A 7,735-nucleotide genomic window follows, 5' to 3' on the forward strand; every position below is an offset into this window, starting at 1 on the left:
GAAAGTTTATGGATCTGATTCATGAAACTTGGACATAATAGTAATCAAGTATTACTGAACATCCTGTGCAAGTTTCAGGTCACATGATCAAGGTCAAAGGTCATTTAGGGTCAATGAACTTTGCCCAAATTGGGGTATTTGTTGAATTACAGCCATAAATTTGAAAGTGTGTTGGTCTAGTTCATAAAACTTGGACATAATAGTAATCAAGTATCACTGAACATCCTGTGCGAGTTTCAGGTCACATGATCAAGGTCAAAGGTCATGTAAGGTCAAAGAACTTTGGCCACGTTGGGGGTATTTGTTGAATTGCCATCATATCTCTATAAGTGTATTGGTCTAGTTCATAAAACGTGGAAATAAGAGTAACCAAGTATCACTGAACATCTTGTGCGAGTTATAGTAGTTTTCAAAATCAGCACTGCTGCTATATTGAATCGCGTGATGCAGGTGAGACGGCCAGAGGCATTCCACTTGTTATGATATTGCTGACACTCTAAGTGAATATGTAGCTAGATGTCAAATTTATGTTAACAGTCAAACACGTGTACATCTATGGTTCAAATTATTGGCATTTTTGTCTTGCCTGCATAGCAGAGCAAGAATATAGGCGCCGCTTTTCCGGCGGCACGATGGCAGCAGCGTCAACTTAACATCTTAATGAGGTTAAAGTTTTGAAATGTCATAATCCTAGTAACTTAAAAAGTATACATGTACATGTATGGACCTAGTTCATGAAACTTGGGTGATCAAGTATTACTGAACATCCTGCCTGAGTTTCAGGTCACATGACCAAGTTCAGAGGTCATTAGATTCAATGAACTTTGGCCATGTCGAGGGATGGGGGTATTTGTTGAAATGCCATCATAACTTTGAAAGTTTGTTGATCTAGTTCATGAAACATCTAAGAGTAATCAAGTATCACTGAATGTTTTGCACAAGTCTTAGGTCACATGATTAAGGTCATTTTGGGTCAATCAATATAGTATGTTATTATCATTTGAATAGTTGTTTTCAAAGTGAGCCCTGCTGCTACATGTATATTGAATTGCATATTGCAGGCAAGACTGCCAGATGCGATCCACTTGTTATGTGGTATAGAGTAATATAACTTATACATGTATATTGTTCATCTATCAGGTCTGTTTACAGTTCATGGTTCCATTTACTACTCACAAGTTTTTATAAACTTTTCTGTAGTTTCCAATTTTCTCTGATACTATTTGTCATTCCTGTACATATTGTATATATATCATTTTTTTATGCTGAGAAAATGAATAAATTGAACTGAACTGAACTGAACTGAATTTTACTTTATATGCAAGTAAAACATATTGAATACAGTAATAGTGCAATCATTATAATTTACTCGTATATTCATTCACATTGACTTGTACATGTATGACAAAGAAAATGTGGTGATTTTATATATGTATATCATGACTGATGAATATTTATACAATGTGATGTGTTATTTTAATAATATATGTTAGTGTCTATGAGGGTACATGTGTAACAGTACTTAGAACTAATTTATCTATTCTGTTTGTGATTGTGATCGTTAGAAATATTTAAAATTTTTCATTCCAGGATGGTTTAAATGAAATCTGTGAATTAGAAACTCATCTATGGTATAATAGTGACTCTATACTGACATGTAACTATATGAACATGAATATATTTTTCTACATTCTTAATACATGTACATGTATATCTTTTCTATTTGATTTTAAAGTGTTTCACGCATAATTGTAAACAAGTTTTATTTCCCTTGTTTTGTGTTCCATTTTTTCTTCAGTCATGCTTGAGGCTCATTCAGATCTGGGCTCTGTCGTACAAAGAGTTGCGATTGATCCAATCAATCGTAACTATGGAAATCCATCAGCGTCATAATTTTTTTCTACAAGAAATTTGCAAAATGTCCTTTGTAAGCAAAGGCAAACACATAAATTGTCAAGAAAACGATGATTTAATGTAATATACATCATAACTAAAAAATATTTTGAATAAACATGCATTTTAGATGTGGGTGTTGCTGGCTTTCCATAGTTGAGGTTGATCAGATCAATCGCAACTCTTTGTAAGACAGGGCCCTGGCGTGAGAGAAGTCAGCAATATTTTTGTGTACAAAGTCAAAGGGATATGTGATGTTCCCAGGGCAGAAAAATTGTATTTTCTCGCAAGATGACAGAAAAATATATGGACCAATCAAATGGTGTTAAATAGTTAGCGCAAAATATGTCTAGAGTTGAACAGACAACTTTCATTCAACATGGTTGTGATTCATGACATACAGGTGATTCTGCTAATAAGTCAAATCTTTTTAGACCACAGAAACGTGTTTGACTTTATAGACGAAATTTGATTTTAAAAATGTTATCACATTTTTTTTCATATTCTGGGGCCTGTTTCATAAAGGACTTGCCACTGTTGTAACTTTGCCATTATGGCAACTACCATGGTAACAGGGCTCATCAGCCAATCATAATCAAGGTTCCCATGGTAGTTGCCATAATGGCAAAGTTATGAGCCTGCCGGATTGCCTTTTGGGCAAGTTTCCTTAAACTGCGGTTGAACAGGGCATTAAGATCAGGCACCTGTCCCCGTAGATAAATTTTTAAGTGCTGTTCAATGTACTATTATTATTATTATTAGTTGTTCGTTGTAGAGCGCTTTGATCATAATTTTGGTAAAGCGCTTTATAAATACCTGTTATGTATGGATGTGACATCACATATACACAAGTTATGACACAATAATGAAATCAATATGATGTCATGAGTTTGTCTTCTCAACTTGGGAGCTTTTCTAGAGATTTGAAGCATGTAATGTTCCTTTATTTTTAAACATGAGTGGTGTAGTTTGGCTCCCTTTTAATGAGCACTATTAAACTGTTGCTGAGCTCTGTTGCAGTAGCAGTCACAGCATACCTGGGGACTGTTTCATGAAAGTTATCAGCACTGACAAGTTGTCTTTCTCCGACAGTTACCATAGTAACAGTCAGAGGCCAGTGCCTTTCAGCCAATCAAAACTAAGGATTTCCCTGAAATTGTCAGTACTGACAATTTAGTCAGTGCTGACAACTTTCATGAAACACCCACCCGAACAAGGCATCAAAGTGTTTTTTTAAGGCATGTGAAATGAAGGCACTACAGTTTGTGATATCACAGTATAAAGGTCACAATCTACATACTTGTGTAAATATCTCAAAAGCTCTTCAGCCTATTCAGACCAAGCTGAAATTATAGTAACGGTTTTTACTTTGGCAATTTTCACACCCTTACCATAAAAAATGTAATTGGCTGTCTACTTCAAGCATGTGTATGAAAGCATAACTTGAATGAACATGCGTTTAAAAGGAAAAGAGGAGGAAAAGATAGTACATGCATGTTTGCTTGTAATTTATTTGAAGTATAATATGCTGTAGTAGATTTTAATAACAAAATAGCGACATGTGCCTGTATGTGTGGTATAGGAGATACATGTATCCCCAGCTCTGCGTCCCTGCCATTTGTGTGTGTAAATAAAATACAGACTTAATATCCTTTCTTTACATCAAATATATTTCATGCAGAATGATTATTGTAATTTTTTGTCCAATAAAAAATGTCTTCCATAAATTCAAGTGTACTTGTGATTTATATTTAAATACTAATTTAAATTGAATTACATGTACTTATTACTTTGATATCACCGTGGTGTAAACATCCATCGATTGTGACTGTATTTCTGCTAGAAAAGCACTTTAAGTTTTGTTTAGTCAGACAAAGTTACACTGTAAGCCCTTTTAGGTTTGGAGGTCGGTAAACAAGGGACTTGTTGATATGTTGACCTCTATAGAACATTATACATTGACATTTGTGACATCAGATACTAGATGAAGTCTGAAGCTCATTATCAAATATATTATCTTTATAACTGATACAGTTTGTACATTTATTGAAATTGAAAGATTTATTCAAATATATATGTCACTGTACTAGTTCTACAAATGTTATGTATATGATGGATGCATTTATACCATTTCTTTATGTAAATCTGCGTATGGTTACATTTATACTTGCTTGTTTGCTATTAATCATTTCAGGCACTGTCTCAAAGGTTATGATAACTAGGGTACACGTTCAATATATCTGACAATGATGTATTTTTATCTGATGAGTCATATTTACTTGTATTCCATTAAAGGGGTACTCCAGGCTGAAAATAATGTGATTTGAACAGAAAGAGCAAAATCAGACAAACAAAACACTGAACATTTGATCAAAATTGGAAAGTTATGGCATTTGAAAGATTTGCGTTATTCCGATGAAACAGTTCCTCGGCATGTCTTCATGAATATTCAATGAGCAAACTGATGTCATATCCCCACTCGTTCTTTTGTATTTTATTATATAAAATTAGGTTTATTCATATTTTTTCCTTCGAGAACCAAAAATATTGGAAAAACATCTGATTAAGTACATTAGATATTCATTGCTGCAACTTATTTCATGACAAGGGAGACATATCATTCATACATGTATGAAAAAATGAAACAATAATGATTTCATGTAATAACATAAGAAAAAGGAAAGTGGGGATATGCCATCATCAGACCGCCTAATGAATATTACACACAACTGTTTTCACAATATATTGCTAAACTTTAAAATTCGATAACTTCGCTATTTGTTTTCAGATTTTGATGAAATTTTCTGCATTTTTCTGTGAATTTTACTCTATTTATTTAGATATAAATATTTTCATCACGGAGCATCCCTTTAACATTGTCTTTGTAGCAGTATGAAAATTTACTCTCACTCTATCTCTCTCACACATACATTACATAAACACCCAGGCCCGTATTCTGAAGTCAGGTTTAACTTGGACCACGGTCTAACTCTGTGCTAAAATCATGGGGAGCCAAAAATTCAAAAATTCTGTTTATATTGTATATTTCTTATGTTTACTATTTTGTTTCCCTTTGCTTTCAAAATGAAGAAAAATACTTTCCAAATACTTCAGTCATCATTCCCAGACGATTTGGGTGTCATATTCGTTAATAAAATGGATGTGTACTCTTAGGGATTTGTACCCAATTGGCTCTCCATAGTTAAACCTCAACTTTAAACCAGGGTTTAATTCAAACCCAAGTTCAAAATACGGACCATACATTCTTCTTTCTTGCTCGCTTTCCCCGTTCTTCTCATGGAAATCATTCACTACATCATTAGTAAGGAAGAGATGTATAAACAGTAATCACACATAATTATGCAAATGTGTTAAACAGGGTTAAAGGGGAATCCAACCCAAACAAAAAAAGTTGTTATAGAGAAATCAGACGAGTAGTTAGGTGAAAGTTTGAACAATATTGGACAAACGATAAGAAAGTTATTAATTTTTTTTAAAGAGTTGAACAAATTGGTAGTCACTATACAAATGGAGACTTCGAATTGGCTACATTGATGGCGTCATAGTGATGTAAAGCAAGGACTACTCATCCATTTATTTCAATCCATAAAATGGCTAAATGACAATTTTTTTTCATAAGTTTTACTTCAAATCAAATTCTTCTTTTATGAGGAAATAAAACAATGTGCTACCATGTTATATTTTGATCCCCTAAGGGAATAGGAGAAAACAACAAATCCCTGACAATTGAGTACATGCCCTATGGAAAAGTTCCCCCCTACCACTTGTCATAATTACATACCCTGTTGCCAATTTGAATAGTCTTATGGATCTAGATTTTAAAACAGCCATAATTTTTTTATTGCTTGACCGATTTCTTTCAAACTTTCGCCATTCTCTTTTCTTATTTTTCTCCTCATTTTTGACCAAGGGTGGATTCTCCTTCAAATTCTTCTGAAATTATGAGTCTTCAGTTTACAGCGAGGTCACAGGTGTCTCTTTCACAAGTCTATTAGTACTAATCCATAAAAAGAAACTAGTTAAAAGATCTTCGCATGTTGCTTTTACAAATTTTTACCACTGTCGATGTAATTTACCTCTCTATGAAATTTTGTTTATATTTTCTGAATAAAAAGATGTTTTAATATTAAAATAAAGACATTTAAATGTTGTGTTTCTTTGTGCCATTGAGTTCTCAAGCCATTCAGTCCATAGTTCCTGCTCATATATTTAGGTGATCTGTCTGTTGACAGATCACCCCTTATGTTTCTACAAATTTTCTTTTTTATTTCTTTCTTTATTATTTTTCCCCCTTTTGTTCCACCAAAATCATCAAAACTGCTCCAATTTTCATCAAAATATTATCAGTTATGCGGACTTATCATGTGATGTGTACGAAACAAGTTCAACGTCAAATGGTCATCGTGACGTCATCTATGTGCCATTTTGTAAAATCACATAATCATATCTTTATCATCAACTTAAAAAATTATGATCAAATCAACTTCAGATCAAGAGTCAACTGTCCATGTCATCAAAGGTCGTGACGCGTTGGTACATGTACGAGCGCGTCAAATTTCTAAAATGCTCAAAATCACTTTTTGATCAAAGAAAAGTACCGTTACTTTTCAGGTCATTTTAAGCATTTCAAGAACTTGCATGCTCACACGTTTTTGCGCATTCACGCGCATAACGTCATTACGCAACATAGAATTGCCGTTTATTTCAGGTCAATGCATTCATTATAAAATTCTGATTAATTTGATACCTTAATCAACCTTCTACGACCAGTAATAAAGGAATTAGCTTCCATAAAAATTTGCATCACGCGCGCGCTAACAATTGGCCAAATATGTGCAAAAACATTCAATATAACTCTTCAGATAGCCTGTTAACCCCTAAATTTTCTTTTATATTCGGATAAAGTATGAACCGTAGATGTGATTTCATGTGACATTTGACCCTAACTTTTATCATGTCATCAAAATGGCGTCTGAATTCAAAATTTCAAATTTTGTGTTTTGAAATTAATAAATCCGTAAATACTGGTTGTTTTTCCACCAGTTTTCGATATATTGTAGCAGAGATTATACTCTTTCTTAAAGGGATGTTGCGGGCTGAAAATATATCTAAATAAATAGAGTAAAATTCACAGCAAAATGCTGAAGATTTCATCAAAATCAGATAACAAATAACGAAGTTATTGAATTTTAAAATTTATCAATATTTTGTGAAAACAGTTTTATGTACATCGTCATGAATATTCATAAGGTGGGCTGATGATGTCACATCCCCACTTTCCTTTTTCTTATGTTATTACCCCGTACATGAAATCATAAATGTTCCATTTTTCCTACATGTGCAAATGACGTGTCTCCATTATGATGAAATAAGTTGCGGCAATAAATAACTAATGCACTTAATCAGTTTTCAATCTGATTGTTTTAGTTCTTGGTAGAAAATTTAAAAAAGAACCTAATTTCATGTAATAAAATACAACAGAACAAGTGGGGATATGACATCATCAGCCCACCTAATGAATATTCATAAAGACATGCCTAGAACTGTTTCACTGGAATAATGCAAATCTTTAAAATTCAATAACTTCGTTATTTATCATCCAATTTTGATCATATTTTTCAGCATTTTGCTCTGTGAATTTTACTCTATTTATTGAGATAGAAATATCTTAAGCCTGGGCCATCCCTTTAATACTTTCTTAAATAATCATTTACATAAATTGATCATCCTCAAAACGACAATTTATAGAGGCATATCACTGTGCCAATCTTCAACTTTCATAATTTAATTCAGAATTTCATTATTATTCTTTGCATGATGA

The sequence above is a fragment of the Lytechinus pictus genome, chromosome 12 (assembly GCF_037042905.1).
Source record: "Lytechinus pictus isolate F3 Inbred chromosome 12, Lp3.0, whole genome shotgun sequence".
NCBI lineage: Eukaryota > Metazoa > Echinodermata > Echinoidea > Temnopleuroida > Toxopneustidae > Lytechinus > Lytechinus pictus.